This window comes from Protopterus annectens, chromosome 8.part0 (genome assembly GCF_019279795.1).
Source record: "Protopterus annectens isolate FY-2018-M chromosome 8.part0, PAN1.0, whole genome shotgun sequence".
NCBI lineage: Eukaryota > Metazoa > Chordata > Ceratodontiformes > Protopteridae > Protopterus > Protopterus annectens.
The window spans coordinates 782,147,243-782,166,582 of NC_056741.1; the positions used below are offsets into that span (position 1 = coordinate 782,147,243).

At 43.4% G+C, this 19,340-nt stretch overlaps 1 protein-coding gene across 1 annotated transcript in view; it reads left to right on the top strand.

Annotated features, from left to right (window-relative positions):
• Positions 1-19,340, top strand: part of NEK7 (NIMA related kinase 7) — a 1,336,142-nt gene that overhangs the window by 788,763 nt on the left and 528,039 nt on the right. The gene's annotated exons all lie outside the window — the stretch shown is intronic.

A 19,340-nucleotide genomic window follows, 5' to 3' on the forward strand; every position in this document is an offset into this window, starting at 1 on the left:
ACAAAACAAGGGGGAAAGGATTTTGTACTCTCTGCATGTGCACAGACAGCTTAGATTCTATCTAGACAGGACTAAGTCATTCAGAAAGTCTGATGAATTACTGGTTAGTTTTGCTGCAGGAGCAGAGGGCAAAGCCATATCTAAACAAACATTTTCCAAATGAATAGCACACTGCATCCACTTCTGTTACAAGCAACATGGAAAGCCTCCCCTTAAGGGGGTCAGGACTCACTCCACCAGAGCAGCCTCCAGCTCTGCAGTTTTCCTCAGAGGAGTCCCCACCTGCGACATCCTGGAGGCTGCCACATGGACAGCTGTTCACACTTTCACCAAGCATTACCACCTGCCTATCTTCTGCAAATCCAGGGCAGGCTTTGCCACTGCAGTCTTGTAGGGCATCCTAGCCACCCCCTAGTCTCCTTGACTGCCTCCACCCTTTCCTCAACTTTGGGAATCAACCCAAATGTGATGACTGCAACAGTGAAACATGAAGAACATAGTACAGTTGTGTACACTTACCATAAATGTAGATGTTCGAGTGTATTCACTGTTGCAGTCCTGGTATCCCTCCCTCCATCCCCCTCTTCTTTCTCTCTCTCTCCTTATAAGGAACATTTTGGTATTTACTTTCTACTGGTGGGGTTTTTCCACCATAACTTGGCTCCAACTTGGGGGCTCCTAACATGCTAAGAAAAACTGATGTAATGTTGTCGGCTGCCTTACTTTATACTACTGACGACCTGACATCAGTCATGAGGCGACAGCAACCAACGCAAAAATACTAAGCCTCTGGTATTCGGGCCGGCCGAGGACTACCCTGGCAGGGATAACCCAAATGTGATGACTGCAACAGTGAATACACTTGAACATCTACATTTATGGTAAGTGTACACAGCTGTACTTTTTTACTATCAGGAAGAGAAAAGGGGCCAGGGTGGGAGAAGGGTCATAGGGCATCTTGAATAGTCATTCAGATTTGGACTGCCCTTGGTTTTGTGTGGTTTGAGACTACTTTTTGGAACTTCCTTGCCACGTCTTCTTAATTCTCTGTTTACCTGAATTCAGTTGAAACTGTTTGTTCTTTCTTTTGCCAAAATTGGATAAGGAGAAAGAAAATCTGTTGGGCAATTTGTAAAAATAGGGCTAAAAATCTGAGATTCCCTGCATCAGCTTGCCTCTTTCTTCACACGTTTTGATCACCTCTGCAATAGAGGGGCCAAACACCAAATATCTATCTAAGGGAGAATTTAAAATCTAATTTTTTAAATAATCTTGGAGACTCTGAGAATGCAGCTGATCAGATCTCTTTAAAATAATCCCAGTGGCCATATCCCTAGAAGAAGTATCAACAGAGTCATATATACACTGCAAAAAGTGAGTAGTGACCTGTGCAATTGAAGAAACTAAGTTATTTAAAGTAGTTTTTCCTCACTACACAAAACTGTTTCACAATATGCCAGAACAAACTTTAACATGTAAGCCTGACAATTTAAAATTCTGACAATCAGATTTGCAGAAGTACTTTTTCCCATACTTATCAATAGTTTTCCCATCCTTATTAGAATTAACTAAGTGCTTAGCAGCAGCTGCTGGATCAGGTTTGGGAATAATATATAAAAATGATTGAAGAACTTTATATATATTATCTGCCATTTTACTGATAGCTGATTGACTATCATGAAAATTGCAGGCAGTAAGACACACATTCTCTAAAGCAGGCAGGACAGGAGGAATGGGTGCAGGTTCTGGAAAATCCTTCTAAAACAACTTGTAGTATTTGCTGAGGGACTGAGAAACCTCCATGTTATTTCACTGAAAACACTAGGACATTCTAGCAGTAGTCTCGGAGACAAAGAAACCTCCTCAGGGAGAATCAGAAGCTGAGCCGTCCTCTGTGTCTGAATCAAAATTCGACGACAAAACCCTGAATCCATCCCTGCGTCTTCCTGTTCAGATTCAGAATCTTGAATTTCTTCAGGAAAAGACATCACTCTATTACCAGAAACTACTCTATAAGAACGGTCAATAACTTGAATTAAACCCTGAGCCAGTCCCAGTAACCTACTCCTAACCTAAGAAATCTGGGAGAGTAGATATACGTTTGATTTTTTGTTTAATGGGGCCAGCCATGTTATTAATGGCAGCTGATGTTTCCCCTGGTATGGGCACAGCATTCTAACACAACAGAGGTACCTTCTCTGGTTTGTCTCCCAAGACCACTCCCTTGTCCACTAAGGGGACTCCCAACAGCCGCAGAGGAGTGGCTAACCGCTGGTCCAAAGTGGTTGTAGGTGCTACACCAGAGGCCAATTGTGATGTCAAATTCACTTGCTCATTTCTTTTCAAATGATAGTGATGAATGGGCCAGAGGAGATTTACATCTGATTATTTGATCTTTTCCAGTATTGCTGTTAACACTCTCCATTTGTTAGTATAATTCAATACACTTCTCTTTTTATCTATACTTGTAAGACCATTTGCATTCCAAGATACTATGAAGAGAGTAGCCATTATGATAAAGTGGTATTCACACTTATACATTCAAAGACACACATGTATATTTCCTGCATTTTTGTCGTGCATGCATATACTAGTGTTTAGCAGGCTAATGTTTTACACAGTTGTTTCTTGTCATTTCCATTTGAACCTGTGTCACATTTCTCAAGATGTTTTGCCTTGATGAAAACCCTCAAACAAAAAAAAAACTAAATACATTTTTAAAACACCACCATCCCCTATTAGAATAAACACAACTATGTATATTTTTAACTAATGAAGTTTAACCTTTCAGATAGGAACAATTGCCCAAAGTATTTTAAGCTTCTTGTAGATAACTGGTAAGTTGCATGCAGAATACTGGGTAAAATGAATGTTTTTGACATGTAGGAACTGCTGAATACAAATAGTTGCAGCAGTGTTTGTAAAAGCTTTCTTGCTAGCCACCAGGCCATAGTGATGGTCTGAGCAAAACTTCACTCATGACTTGGTGAGAGTAAATGTTGTGTTTCTTCATTGTAATTTTGCAGCAAGAGATGGGCAGTGCTACAGAAATAAAACTTGTAAGTTAGGGAGCTGAATAATTCAATGGTATTGGCAGTGATTAGTAGACTGTTCTGGATGGTAAAATGTAGCAGTGCTCCCCATTATTAAAAAGATGGATAAAATTGCATATGTTCTCTGTGAGTCGGACTATTTTGGTGTCATCTTACAAGGTTAAATTGATTATGGAACACATTCAAGCTTGCAGATTAGTATATTGACTCAGTTGGAATTGCTTGCTTCTTATGTGAGGAGGCTGGTTGAGTGATAACTTTAGTTTTGAATATAGTTCATTGTCACATATGAGTGATCTGTAGTGCTGATCAGTCCAGACTGAAAGCTGCGTTTGTGTTTTGACCTGTATAGTAATTCCAAAGTGAAATCTTGCAGCACAGGCAGGATTTTTTATTGTCGTAGACTGAAACCACGTGTGTTCTACAATGTTTATAGTTCTTTTGTGAAAAATTACTGCATGTAGTTATTCTGCACCATTGTCTGGGTGGTACATTCATTGCACAGAAGTGCAATAAAACAGCCACATAAATAATTTTGGACCTTAATAGTGTTCTGAACTATTTATCTTTTAGCAAAAAACTTCATGTTGTGGGGTTGCAGGAAGGTATAGATGTTTGATCATTATTACTGCAACTTAGTCATGTTTGAGTTTCAGATGTAGGCAGTGTCACTCTTGTGGCCAGTTTTCAAAGCAGCTAGATTTTCCCCAGAATTAGCACTTAGTTATCTTTCACACTAAGGACATCAGCTGATAAGTAAGCCATTAAGGGGCAGTAACTTGCACATCCTAATTGTTTTCAGTGTAAGTGAATAGTTGTCTCTCAGAGCAGTAATTGCCCTGTTTTCTTGTTTTGGCAGTTGCCTTTTCTTGCTTTTAATAAATGATCCTATGTTGCCCCCTTTGCCCATTTTGACAGTTGGGTTATCTGCCTTGACACTGATTCGAGATGGCAAAAAAGAAAAAACCTTCAGAAATTGTCCAGCACTCCAGATTCTTTCTTTCCCATAATTCCCTGCCTTGCAGACTAGTTTCAGATCTCATTCATTGCCTTTCTCATCAGACATTTCCTGTGCCCCACTCATCATTGTTGTTTATTAAGTGCAGTTTTTCCTTAATTGTTATCCTTTCCTATTACCAGGGGTTTCTTCAGATTATTTTCCTTAAATCTACAAAAAACAAACAAAAAAAAAAAAACCAATCCTTGCAGTTTTTCCTCATTGATATCCGTTCTGTTATGAGATTCTTCAGATTCTTTGTATTCCTTCAATAAAAAAAATCCTCTGTCCCCCTACTTAAGCCTGCTAGGTTACAGTTCCTTCTCTGTACGGATGATGTCCATGTGTTGTTTTTGTTAGTCATGGAAAAATACTTCAGGCTTTAAAAAATGTCTGTAATGTGGGCACAAGATCCCAACCCAGGATCTGCAATCACAGTTTGTATATTGCCTTAGCCCTAACCACAACCACCTAAACGCTGACTATGACATCTGTTCCTTATTTGGCCAGTGGGTCTTATTGGATAGGAAGAATAAGCTGACTGTTAGGGTCTTCTCCCTGGTTTTGCTGGAGAAGCAACAGACTGCTCTTCAGATACTTCCTTCCTTAGCTCCCCAAAGATGCTAAGAGACAGGTAGCAAAATTCCCTAAAAAAGAAAGGGAAAGGTCTCAGGAAAAACAACTGCTATAAGGGCCATGACAAAGAAAAGGAGAAGAGAAAAAGATCTTTAGATTCCTCCCCACAGGGTTTTGCAGCTCCTAAAATGTGTAGATCTTTGAGGCTGTCCCTGATCTTGGTTTCCATTTATTTATTTTTGTATTTATTTATAGGTTGGTACTAGGCTATCGGCCCTAGGGCCTATACAAGCCTAGCCATAACAATTCCCTGGATATTTCTTCCCACACTATTTACTTCCCTGGACCCCTGTCTAGCAGGGCGACTGACATGATCCCCGGGGTGAATTTCCTTTCTCCCATCCAATCATCAAGGTTCCTTTTGAAGAGGGCCAAAGAGGCACTCTGCTTGACATGTATGGGCAGTCTTTTCCAGAGTCTGGGGAGTCTGGGTCAGGAACCTATCCCTCCAGCATGTTTTGTTTATTGTGATGACAAGGTTTAGATCCCTGGAGCGTGTGGCTCTGAGGGATTGGGATTTTTTTAAGTGTAGCATGTCCAACAGCTCTGGGTTTTGTCATGGCCTTGTATGTTAAGCAGAGATCGCCTCGGAGTAGACGATGTGCGACAGAGTAAAGCTGGAGTTTTTTAAGGCGGTCAGCATAGGGCATCTGCTTTAGGCCTGTGATTCTTTTATTGGGGTATTTTTGTGGCCTTTCCAGTTGTTGCAGATGTCTTGAGAGGTACATACCAAATGGGGCGTTGTATTCTATAATGGGTCTAATGAGGGATGAGTACAGTGGGACAATGACCTCCTTTTTTCTGGATGAAAAGCCCTTAGTGATGAGGTGTGCCACATAGGATTTTCTTACTGTTGTAGCGATGTGGTTATTGAAGGTGAGACCACTGTCCACCTGTGTCCCTAAGTCTCTTATCACACTTTCGGTGTTTAGTGTACTGCCACCTAATTCACGGGAACATGTTTTTTCCCAAAGGGCATAACTATACATTTCTTGGCATTGAGCTTGAGCCCTTGGCTCTGACACCAAGCATCTGTTTCTGTAAGGCCCTTTTGTAGAGTATCCACATCATTTGGGGATTCATTAATGGCTCCCAGTTTGTAGTCATCTGCGAACTTTGTTAGCCAGAGTCCATTAGTGTTGGCCTGTACTTCAGAGAAGTAGATGCCAAATAAGAAAAGTCCCAGGACTGAACCCTGAGGTACTCCACTTGTCTGGAGCTGGATTTGGAGTCAGCTACTTTTACAGTGTGGGTTCTGTCAGTAAGCCAGTTTGCAACCCATCGAGTGACGTAGGGATTAATGCCCAGCTTAGTAAGTTTATCTATGATACCAGAGTGGGGGATGGTGTCAAAGGCCTTGGCGAGGTCCAGATAGGCTGTGTGGACTGCCTTACCCTCGTCCACGGCACTGGAGACTGATTTGAAGAAGTCAATCAGGTTCAGGAGACAAGATCGGCCCTTCACGAACCCATACTGGGTGGGGTCCAGTGTTTTAAGGTTGCCAGTGTCTTTGTTTATAAGTTCCATGATATGTTCCATGGCCTTGCAGATCAGGCTTGTCAGACTGATGGGACAGTAGTTCCCGGGATCCAAGGTGGATTCCCCCTTGTGGAGTGGGATAACTGTAGTTGTGCACCACTCGGGCACGAAGCCTGGGATGAGGGTATGATTAAGCATGATACTTAGGTGAGGTGCCAGTTCATTTTGTAGTTCATGTAGTACACAGCCCGGGATGTCATCTGGTCCCATGGATGCTGTATTCTTAGCTTTGGAGAGTGCGTTTTTTATCCGTGTGGCCGTTACCAGAATTTGGCAATCTTCCAGTATTGAGATGGACTTTAGGGTGTGAGAGGGGGTTGAAGACGACAGTGAATCGATCTGCCAGGATATTGGCAATATCATTGGGATCAGTATATTTAATGCCATTCTGTTGTAGCTCAGAGCAGATCTGAGCATTGCCATTTAGATTCTTGACATAGTTATAGAATGCCTTGTGGTTGTCTTTGGAATCTTTGGCAATTTTATTTTCGTAACTAGCTTTGGAGGATTTTATGAGGGATCTCAGCTTCTTACTGAGGCTGGTAAGGGAGTTTTTTGCATCCTGGGATTTTCCTCTTTTCTGCAACAGTTTCTTTCTTTTGTTGTAAAGTTTGTTTATGGCAGGGGACCACCGGATTGGCTTCCTTTTTTTTGAGGAGAGTGTCTTGGTTCTGTTTGGGATGGCACGATTCATGCATGAATAGATGTGCTCATACAGTGCCTTAGTGGTAGGACTCAACAGTCGAACTTTCAGCTTCCGTCTGCATGGGTGTCATGAAGTTTGTAACTTCTGACTTGAGTAGCATGAAGTTGGCTTTGGAGAAGTTTTTTATGGAGGTTTCTTTACTGGGGGGTGGGGGTGGGATGTGGATGTTAAGGGTTATTATGGTCTGACCTGACCAATGAGGGGGGTGACCATAGGTTTGGGAGTATCGATTTCCCATGTTGGTAATGACCAGGTCTAAGATGTTGGAGCCCCTGGTGGGACTATGGATTAGTTGATCCAGGGCACTGGAATTTATGAATTCCAAGAACCGTTGGGCAAAGGTGTTAGTACACGAGTAGTTTTCCCAGTTAATGACAGGGTAGTTGAAATCACCCAGTATTAGGGTGTTTGGTTGTATATTAATATTTTCCAGTATGTTTAGAAAGGTGTAGTGAGAATCTTGGGTCATGGTAGGGGATCTGTAGCAAGCTACAATTTGGATTGCAATCTTACGTAGTGTTAGCTGCATCTGGAGAATTTCAGACGCATTGTGTTGGGCAACTAACCTGGTGGTGTGAGTATCCTTGGTGAATATGGACACTCCTCCAGCTGTAGTGTTTCGATCCTGGATGTTCATCGTGTTACACTGCTGCAGACATCACATTTGGGTTATCCTGCCGTCAGGCGGTCCCGCAGTCGGCCAGAGTTCCAAATTCTTGGTCCGGCGTCGGTTGCGGTCGCTTCTTCCCTGACGTCAGTGCGCCAGGGGTATATAAGATGCATCCGACGCCATTTTCTTCAGTCTTTCTTGCCGCGCGGTGCCCGAAGCAGAAGCAGTTCACAAGTGCCGGTCGACCGACTCCTGAGATTTTCGAAGTTGAATTTCAGATCCGAAGTCTTCAATAAAGCTAAGTACCCAGTTGGGGAAACTTTTACCTTGCCTCAGACCGATGTCAGAAAAAGTTAATAATTGTATTTCTTGTGGGAAGCAAATACCTCATAAGGACTTCCACTCTTACTGTATTCCATGCCTAGGCCCTGATCACGACGTCACTAGTTGTCGGTTTTGTGCTAGATTTAACAAACGCACTATAAAAAGATGTTTTGATTTTGCTTTGCACTACTTTGGCCGAAGGTTCAATTATACTATGCCGTCGGATCAACCGACGACCACAATTCTGAAGAAAACGCAAAGACAAGGATAAAGACAGGCATCCGAGGTCCAAAACCGACGACGAAACCTCTTCTAGGCCAGTCGCCGGTTCGCCAGTTCTCAGTGAGGTGCTTTCGCAGCCCGACACCCGCTACCTCAGAGCCACAGGCCGCCTCCGACTCCCACGTGGAGACAACTAGGCCTCTGGAAATTCAAGGTATTGGGCCTACGGAAACTAATCCCTCAAATGGGTCCGGAGCCGCTGAGCAGGCACCGGCTTCTGAGGGTGTTTTCAGACCTTCACAACTTACCATTAAATCAACAGCCAAGACAAAGGTACCATTAAAGACAAAGAAACAAGTACAGCATTCTACCGGACCGTCCTCCATGCCTAAGAAACAGATGCTTGAAATGGCCGAAGACCTCATTACTCTAATCAGGGGTTCCCATCCCCCTCCTGAGAAAAGGCCTAGGCAGGATACAGACAGACTATGACTCCTCTGATCAGGTTTCCATTTCCTCTGATTCCTCTTCAGACCAGGGATACTCTTTACCCCCCTGTGAGGACTCTGATGCTAAGGAATCTATCCCTTCAGCCTCTCCTCCTGAGGATTACTCTTTTGGGGAAACTTTACATACCATGAGGGAACATTTCCATTGGGAAAGTCATGAATACTCAGAATCCAAGAAAAGGCTCAGGGATTTCCTCTTATTGCCTCAGCACAGGCCCCTGGCTATTCTGCCTGTACTAGACATTGTGAATGATGTGTTCTCTGAATCCAGCTTATCTCCTGACTCTTTGCCCCCCTGCTCCAGCCAAGCCAGATAGGTATTATAGAGTCCCTGACTCTCACAAGTTTCTTTACAAAAACCCTTCTGCTGATCCAGAAACTATTTCCCAGGGTCCAAAAGGGGTTAACGCTTCCATTGCAAAAAATCCAGTACCCTCTGACAGAGATTCCAGAGCTTTGGATAGATGGGGGAAGAAAATATACACGTCTGCAACTTTAGCAGTAAGAGCTTTAAATTGCCAGTTTCACATGCTTAAGTACCAACAATATTTAATGGCTCAGTTAAAACAGAAAATGCTTGCTAGCTCAGAAGCTCATGAATGTAAAGAAATGCAGGATTTATTGCATGCAGTTGAACAGGTGGGAAAACATACTCTGCAATGTGGTTTTGATTCTTTAGAGGCCTCTTGTAGTGCTGCAGTTACAGGTTCTGTTATTCAAAGACATGCTTGGTTAAAAGAACAGAGTTTACCTGAACATGTTAAGGCAAAGTTATTGGATGCACCTTTACAACATGATACCTTGTTTGGTATTAAGGCAGAAGAGGTGTTAAAGAAAATGGAGGATAAAGCTAAATCTATGCAAACAGTCAAGGATTTCTTACAGGTACAGCCACCTCGGTTTAGCAGAAATTGGCCAACAAAAAATTGGTCCTTTCCAGTGTCAGACAGGCCACAGAGAGGCAGATGCAGACGCCCAAGGGGCAGATCTCAACCCCGAGGCTCAAACAGACAACGACAGTGGGGCACCTGAACCCCAAAAGGAGGTGAAGACAAGTCTCAACCTTACAGGAAACAAGTCACAATGACTTTCCCTTGCGTACGCCAAGCACGTCCCTTCTGGAAGTCCCCTTAGGGGGAAAACTAGCACTTTTTTCTCAAAACTGGCAAACATCCCCCAAGACAAATGGGTCCTGAATATTGTGTCTCAAGGCTACAGATTCCACTTCCATACTTTACCAAAGCTAAAAGGAATGCCAGACCTGCCACAAAATCAATGGGCAGAGGCACAAAAACAAATTTCAGCCCTCATGGACATGAGAGCTATACAAAAAGTACCACAACAGGAACAAGGACAAGGATTTTACTCAAGACTCTTCCTGGTCCCCAGAAAGGACAAAGCCTGGAGGCCTATACTGGACCTTTCAATTCTGAATACTTACCTGGATATTCCGAAATTCAGAATGTTGACATTACAGCAGCTTCTACCCATGCTGGGCAAGAAGGCTTGGCTTGTTACTCTGGACCTCAAAGAGGCATACCTGCATGTCCCTATCAGACAAAATTGCAGAAGATACCTCCGATTCAAAGCTGGTACAATGCACTACCAATTCTCTGCACTGCCCTTTGGCTTATCTACTGCGCCCAGGGTCTTCACAAAGTGATTGGCACCAGTAATTGCATTTTGCAGATAAAAAGGAATTCAAATATATCCATACTTGGACGACTGTCTCATTCAAGCAGAGAACAAAATACATTCTTCTACAGCATCTGGTGTTTGTGAAAAGGTTGCTAATTTCTCTAGGGTACACAGTAAACGAAAAGAAGTCAAAACTAGTGCCTTCACAACAGATTACATTCCTGGGTGCCAGCTTAAATACAACGGCCCAGATGGATTACCTCACGCCAGACAAACAAGTGCAACTAACTCAATATTTTCAACTACTGGCAAAAATGTCCCATCTCCCTGCAAGAAAAATTCTGCAGGCCCTGGGATTCATGGCATCCTGCATATTACTAATATCATATGCCAGACTGCATATGAGGAAATTACAATGTACCTAAAAAGTGTTTGGCTCAACATTCTCACAGTCTAGAAGCAGTAATTCCAATAATTCCCTGCCTACAACAGGAGTCTCGATTGTGGGCACATTCATGTCACCTAAACAAGGGTCAGCCTTTTACCCAACCCACAGCCAGGCAAACTCTAATAACAGATGCTTCGGATTACACCTTGGGGAGCACACATGGCAGGAACATGCATTCAGGGCAAGTGGACCACAGACCAGATGCATCTTCACATCAATCAAAAAGAGATGTTGGCTGTTCAAAATGCCATAACAGCTTTCAAGGACCTTCTACACCCAGGACAACTGTTACTAAAGACAGACAACACCACAGAAATGTGGTACATAAACAAACAAGGGGGCACTCACTCTTATCCCCTATGCAGGCATGCCATGACCTTGTGGAACACAGCTCTAACGTACCAAGTTCACCTGCAAGCACAATTCCTGCCAGGAAAGAAAAATACTCTGGCAGACGATTTAAGCAGAAATATCATGGACCCTCACGAATGGAAATTGAACCCACAAATCTTCAGCATGATAACACAAAAATGGGGATGCCCAGACATAGATCTTTTTGCCTCCCCTCTGAATTGCCAGCTACAAAAATTCTGTACAAGGACTTACCACAAACAAGCATGGAAAGTGGATGCTCTTCTGTTCAGCTGGAAAAAGCTAAAAGTCTATGCCTTCCCACCACTGCCTCTCCTTTCAAAGGTACTCCTAAAAGCCAGACAAGAAAAGCCACAGATGATCCTGATTGCTCCAGACTGGCCACGCCAGCACTGGTACCCTATCTTAAGGAACTTGGCTCAGGGCCCACCATGGATTTTGCCCCAAATTCCACACCTTCTGACTCAACAAAACAATCAGATCCTGCATGGTCAGCTCAAAACCCTAAACCTGGCTGCATGGCAGATGTTCATCATGCATAAAGCTGCAGTAATCACAGATGGGTTCTCTGCCGTCAGGCGGGTCCTCGGTCGGCCGAATTCCAAAGTCTAGGTCCGCCGGTTGTTGTCGCTTCTCCTGACGTCCAGCAGGCAGTGAGGCAGATAAATACACAACCCGACTGTCATTTAGTTTCTTCTTTTCTGTTGCGCCGCCAGTGCAAGCAGAGCGGCAAGCCAGATGCGGTAAATTCTATTAAATTTAAAAAAAAAAAAAAAGTCTCATAGTCTTATTAAACCCCATTGAAACTTTTCTTTTCTTTTTCCTGTCAAAAAAAAAAAAAAAAAGTTAACAATTGTATTTCTTGTGGGAACCAAATAAGGATTTCCATTCATATACCTGTTTAGGCCCTTGTTTCTACCACGCCGGCGTGTCGCGCTTTCTTCCCAATATAAATAAAATAATAGCATCACTATTAATCATCGGGCTTGGTTTTTTTTTTTTTTTTTTGATTATAAAATTGATTGGTGAAGACTCTACCGACTCCGACAAAAAAGGACAGGACACTTGAGGACAAGGACCTCCGGTCCCCCAGGTCCCACCCACCGAACGGCTACCACGCGGTCCGGCTACAGCGAGCGTCTGACGCAGACTGACCTGACTACCTCCTTGACCTTGACTAACAGGCAACACATCTCTCTAAAGCTGTTATGGATGTCATTTTAGAGGCCAGGAGGCCTAGCACCAGGAAAGCTTACTCAGAAAAATGGAAGAGATTCTGTGCCTGGAACCAGGCTCACAGCCTTGACCCTCTTGTTCCAAACATTCCTCAGAGTTTACAATACTTAATTGAGATGTTGGACAGAGGCCTATCCTTTTCATCAATTAAGATTCACGCCTCTGCCATTTCTGCACATTACAACACGGATCCTCCTTTATTCTCTCATCCCTTGCTAAAGAAGTACCTCAGAGGGGCTAAAAACATAAGACCGCCCCGGAGAGCACCAACACCAACTTGGGACCTCAATTTCGTTTTGGAAAAACTGACCCTACCACCTTTTGAGACAGCCAATACAGCCGATCTAAATTTTTTATCATGGAAAACAGCTCTGCTCCTTGCAGTAACTTCAGCATGAAGAGTCTCAGAGCTACAGGCATTAATGGCAGTGGAACCTTTTAGAATTTTTCATCAGGATAGGGTATCTTTAAGGACAAACCCTACCTTCATGCCAAAGGTGGTATCCAGTGTGGCTCTTAACCAAACCATCCATTTGCCTACTTTTTTTCCAAACCCCCAAAATAAAGGGGCGAAACTTCTGCATTCTTTGGACATACACAGGCAGCTACACTTCTACTTGGACAAAACAAAAGCTTTCAGGAAAACTGATCAACTATTTGTAGCATATGCTGCAGGATCACAAGGCAAGGCTATCTCAAAGCAGACTATATCCAAATGGATAGGACACTGTATTCGGTACTGCTACACATAGCATGGAAAATCAGTCCCTAATAACATTGGGCCTCATTCCACCAGGGCAACAGCCACTTCAGCAGCCTTTCTCAGAGGAGTACCTACCAAGGAAATTTTGGAGGCTGCAACTTGGAGTTCAGTGCACAACTTCACCAAGCATTACCACCTGCCTCTTTACTCTAAATCCAGAGCAGGATTTGCCACTGCAGTTCTGCAGGGCCTCTTAGACAATCCTAACTCTTTATAGACCAGCCACCCAAACTTAGCTTTGGGATTCAACTCAAGTGTGATGACTGCAGCAGTGTAACACGATGAACATAGTACAGTTTTGTACCTACCATAAATGTAGATGTTAGAGTGTTCACACTGCTGCAGTCCAGGTTACCCTCCCTCCATCCCCTCTGAACTAGCTGGACTTATTTATACCCTTCTATCCTATACAACCTTTGGGGTGTATTTGCTGGTAACTGAAGGTATTGTTTTTAATTTATATGTATATTTTTGATTAGAAATATGCATTGCCTACCCACTTGGGGGCACCTGACATCTGGGGCAAGAAAAACTGAAGAAAATGGCGTTGGATGCATCTTATATACCCCTGGCGCACTGATGTCAGGGAAGAAGCGACAGCAACCGACGCCGGACCAAGACTTTGGAACTCTGGCCGACTGCAGGACCGCCTGACGGCAGGATAACCCAAGTGTGATGACTGCAGCAGTGTGAACACTCGAACATCTACATTTATGGTGGGTACAAAACTGTACTTTTGGTCGCCGAAAAGTGTGGTAAGAGTTGTAGCCTGGTATTGCATGGATGCTTTCTGGAGCCTTGAACTAGGTCTCAGTTACTGCACAGATATTGATGTTCTCCATTTTTAGGAGTGCCTCGAGAGAGGGCATTTTGAGCTTTAGACTTCTAGCATTACCTTCAAATTTTGCATGCTTTTACCTGTTACGGTGGTAGTTCCTTTGAACTTTGCCTAAAAAAGGCACTATAGGGGTGGCAAGAGTCTTAGCCAGTAACTTGAATCCCAGGGGTGACAGGTGCAGACCATCTCTGGCAAAGCATCATGGTCTGTCGATCATGTTGTCCCAGGCAGACAGATACTGGATCCCCTTTGAATGACACCAGAAGCTTAGCCAATTGTTGAAGTCAATCATTTGTCCTTATATTGCGGTATCATTCTGGGTGAAGACAGAATGCTACTCAGGGCTAGGGTCATACCTGCCTGGACCACATGATCAGAGAGCTCTTCCATGTCTCTTTTCATGTAGTCCAGGGAGGTATGTCTCAAGTTGTTCACTCCAACATGGACAGTGACAGAGTCATATTTGTACTTGTTGTGGAGTGACCTGAGTACATGAGTTATGTGGAGGATCCTGGCACCCGACGGGCAGCTCACTGTAATTTTCTCCTTGTTCAGCCTGGTGAGTGGGACATCAGTGTGCCTGACTATAGAGTCACCTTTGACTAAAGTGTTAGGTACGGTGTCTTGCCTTAGGGGCTGTTGCTGGGTGGCACACTGGTGTTGTGAGCTATGTGACACTTTGGTTGTGATTGGTGTTTGTTTGCTTTTCAGCTTCGAAGGTCCTTGTTGCTTGGGCAGGTTACAGTTAAGGGCCTCCGCAGATGTGGATTTAGTGTTGCTATGTGTGAGTGTTGGTGGTGTGAGTTTAGAAGGGCTATGTGTTGCTTGAGGTGTAGTGCGGGTGTTAACCTTCTCTTCTTGACTGTCTAGCACAATCTTGGGTGGAGAGAGCTTTGCTTCCAGTTTGGCTATGTAAGTGCATCTCTCACAGGTTGTAGTGTTGGGTGGTAGGAGGAGAGGGTTGTCTGTGTACTTGAGGCAATTGCTGCATTGCCCTGGTATGCCCAGATTTACCAGGTGGACAGGAGAAATTAATGGAAGCTGACCCTTGGACATGCCTGGTTTGGTGCTTTTTTTTTTTTTTTTTTTATATAGTACAGGAGCTGTTTTCCCTTACCTTAGCAAGGTACTTTGCAATTATAGGCTGTTTAGTGCCTATGATTAATTCCTCCTTATTAATAAGGAGAGTTGAATGCTTGTATCAGTTTAAGGCTTCCTTGTGCTTTCCAGCAGGTATTAGAGCAAGTGCTAGTCACAGGGATGCTTAAAGGTAAGATGAAAAAAAAGGTTAGATGTGTAAGTAGGTAACTTAAGTTTTACCTGTCTAAAGAGTTAAGTTTTAGTGGAGAGTCACTATTTTTAAAACAACAAGATAGATTGAAAGGGGGTGATCACTTTTGTATTCCGGTACTATGGAATACAATAGAATGGCCATTAAATTTAAATAGTTGAAGGGGAGTGATTTCACAACATGATAATTTTGTGCTGACTCACACAAGCCAGTGAAAGCAGAGAGGAAATGAGATATATGGTCAAATTAACATATTGATTGCATTTGTGTACCGGGAAAGTCCACTGGGGCTAGGTGAGCCCATTCTCAGTGGAGGCCTGAGGAGAAAAGCTCCACATTCATTAATAACGCATACAAGGAATAACAAACAATACAGAGTATATATGCAGTCACAGTGCATGGAAATAGTATGTTCACAAAAGTGCAAATAATTACCTACATAGTGTGAGCACAACAGTACAAATTATTTACATGCATAATACACTCTTGATGAGTGGATGGGTAACAAAGTTCACACCGGGGATCACACCAGCACTACTAGATAAGGGGCCAAGGGTACTAGCTGCTAGTACAAGGGTCTAGGGAACTACTAAAGGGGCAGTGAATACCGCACAATGTGGCTGGGCTAATATATGCCTTCGGGCAGATAGCCCAGTACCAACCTATGTAATATTATTAGCAATGTTGATGTAGTTTATACAAATAGAGTATCAGATTAATGGTTGGAGATTTGTAGTCCCGAGCAGCTGAAATTTAGCAAGACAGAGTGAGAGCTCATGCAGTTAGTTATGGAAAGAGAGAATGAAAAATTATGCAAGTTTTGAGATGGGGTAAAAGTAAGGTTGTAGTGGAAGGAGTCAGCTTTTGGGGGGGGTCTCTTCATCTCCTCAGATCCACCTCTGCCCAGACCCTCTTTACTATCCTTTGGCAACTACTAGACCATTGTGATTTTGGATCACTTCCCAAAGCCAGTGTCTTTTCCCAGCTAGAGATCTTCAGAGAGTGAGCTGTCTGGTGTTTTGAACTGTTAGCCTTCCTTAGCTGCATTAGTCGAGTCTCTTAGAATCATTCATATGTGTCATAGACATTGACTGAAACAAGAAAGCTGTAGGAGTAATTCCCTTCCCCTCAAGAGTGTGTGAGGAGGGAGTTGGTCCATCCACCCCTCTTGTAGTTGCTTCTTCCCAGGTCCCTGTGTCAGATCCAGTGGCTTCGGAACTGAGGTTTCTCCTGATTGTCTCCATGTTGGGGTCTTTGATACCGACAGTTTCTCTGACCCACTCTCAAGTCCTCTGAGTTGACAATGTCCTGGAGACAAGGGGTTGGTTCCAGTCACTTGAAGATAAATTTGGATCCATTTTTGGATATGGATGCTTCTGTCCTTGATAACTTGGCTCCTGTCTGCACCTTTGACCTGGTCTAGTCATCCGTTATGGGGATTCAATCTTCTGGTGCCTAGAATCTAGCTTTAGTGCCAGGTTGTAGGTTGCTCTCCTTAGTGCCATTGGCTCCATCCTGTGCTTGCAAGCCATTTGAGAAGATTTTGGTCTGCTACTCCACACAGGAGGATAACGCCTCTTTTTCCTCAAATCCATCCAGTCCTCCCAATGTATCTGTGACCTTTTGTGTATTGCTATCCTTCCCAGAAACAGCCTGCTTCATAGACCCACAAACCATCTTTTACTCAGTGAACCAAGGATGCTCCCCACTCTTTAATTCCCTCCCCACATGAAGAGCACAGAACATTTAGGAGGAGACACTTAGACTTACCCCAGGAGCTTCTCACTGAAGACCCTAACCTTGATGAGAGGGAAAGGTCCCTTAGGTCTCCCCCCAAAGACACCTCATTTAGTGAATTAATGGAACTGGTTAAAAACAGGGGTAGCTGGACATCTGGTACCCTTTCCCCTAATGAGGAGGTATGAAGTGTTCTTTGAGGCCTTTGGAGCAGGCCCATATTCCTCCTGCTAACAGGTTTATTGACATTGTTCCCCAGAGGGTTAGTTAGGATTTTAATGTGGTGCCCGTCCCACACAAACCAGACAAGGTGCTTGTCCCTCCTAAAGATCATTCACTGTGCAGCAAAGACTGTCTTGTTTATTCAGAGTACTGCGATCCTTCCTTCAAACAGAGGCGAGAGAGAGATAGATCATTTTAGGAAGCTCATATATGCTTTGTGAATTCTTCCCCTTTGAGTATTAAATTGCATCTCTAATATCACCAGAGACCAGAAGGTATTAACCAGTGATCTATCACAAAGAGACAAGGAAGTCCATGGAGTCTCAATTGGCTTCCGTATTGTCAGTCACTAATGTCTCCATGAGGCTGATTTCCAACCCAGGAAATGGGGCATTGAGAGCAGCAGGTACTGGCATTGCTGTATATCATCATGCTTGGCTGAGTTTGCAACTTTGTGATCAACTTTAAGGCATCCTTCCAAATGCCCCTTACAATGTTTTTTCTTTTTTCCAAAGCTAAGGTAAAAGATAGCTTGTCAAAGAATGAGCAGCCCATCTTTTCCAGGAATCAGTGGGAAAAGAAATGTCTCTGGTTCAGGAAATCCCAGCATTTTGCCGTAGACTCCTCTTTTGACAGGTACCCCTAGGTCACAGGGGGAAACTCAAGTTTGAGCCACACTAAAGGCAGATGGGATCTGCAAAATCAAGGGTTTAAGGTCCTATTACTGATGAACCCTTTTTATTGTCCTCGAAGGATTGTCTGCCTGCTCTCCTATAACTAGCCATATGGTGTCTCCAATTGCAGTGATGGCCAAAGATCCTTCTTTGCTTTCCAGAGTGGTGTATATTATGACTGCCTCTGAGAGGCATTCTATAAGAAGATCTACAAGAGCAAATGGAAAGAGCATTCAGTTCAGTTAATAATGGACTTTAAAGAATGGATACCTTTTTTTCTGCCCGCTTTATTTCAATTCTGCACTACTTGGCAAGTTTCTTTCACTTTGGGGCCAGCTAGTTTGAATTAAAAGTTTATTTAGCAGCTGTCTCCAATTTTCCCGAAGGAACAAATCACTCATCTATAGCATCTCTGAAAGTCTCGAAGGACTTTCTAAAAGACACCTTTCTTTTGAGACCTCCTACTGAAGATCCAACTCCTCCATATGATATAATCTTAATCTTAATCTTAATCTTGATTTTACAAGCTCTCCCCAGCTTCCTTTTGAGCCTGCTCTATAGAATTGGTCTTTCTTGGAATAGTGGCTGTAATTTTGGCTAGACAAATTTTTGAACTTCAGGCCTTGTCAAGAAAACATCCACACTGCTGGGAAAGTTTTTCGTTTTGAGGTATTCCATGTTTGACTCTTTGGCACTGAAGTCTTTGGCTCCAGACCACTTATTGCTAACGACTGGCTCTGATATTATATTGGCAGTGTTGGTGCTGATGCAGCCAATGCTAGATATTTCAGGCCCAAATGCTTCCATGAGTTTGTCAGTGCAGGGGGCGCTGGTTCAGAGTTTTTTGCAAAGTCAGGTACAGGCCCTGTAGATTACTCCCTGAGATACAATCTGTGCTGGATCCTTTCACAGATCACGATCTACATTCACCAAAGACAGAGGACGTCATAAGCCCATATTGCAGAGATTTGGGGTGCCTTTTTCCCAGGAGAGTTGTGTTGCCTCTCATTCCAGTCCCCCCATTAAGAGACAGTATAAGAAGAAGGTCCTCAGTTCCCAGTCGGTCTCCCTCCCCAATATGGATCTTGACACAGGATGGTTTCACCCACATCCCTTCCAGAATGTGCCAAATTTGGCGAAAGTCTGGAGATGGTGAGGCATAGCGAACCTAGCCTATAAGCCTCACCTTCCTAGAGGAAGAAATTTTGCAGGAAGCTTACAAGTCCTCTACCTAAGTAGTCTAGGTAGTGCCACATCCAGACAAGCTAGTAGATGTGGTGTGCTGCAAAGCTTGGAAGAATGTAGATGTGGTAAATAGAGTGCTGCAGACCCCCAAAGAGAAGATAGCACTGGATTAAATTATTTTTTATGAATTCCATAGTGGTGTCTTCTGACACCAAAGACTGACATCCCTGAAAATTCTCAGGCTATTTATTGTATGATGCAGAGTCAAAGTTGATGAATAGGATTGAAAAGTGTGTCTGGGCATCAAGTACTTTCTCTGTTAGGGCCTTGAATTACATGG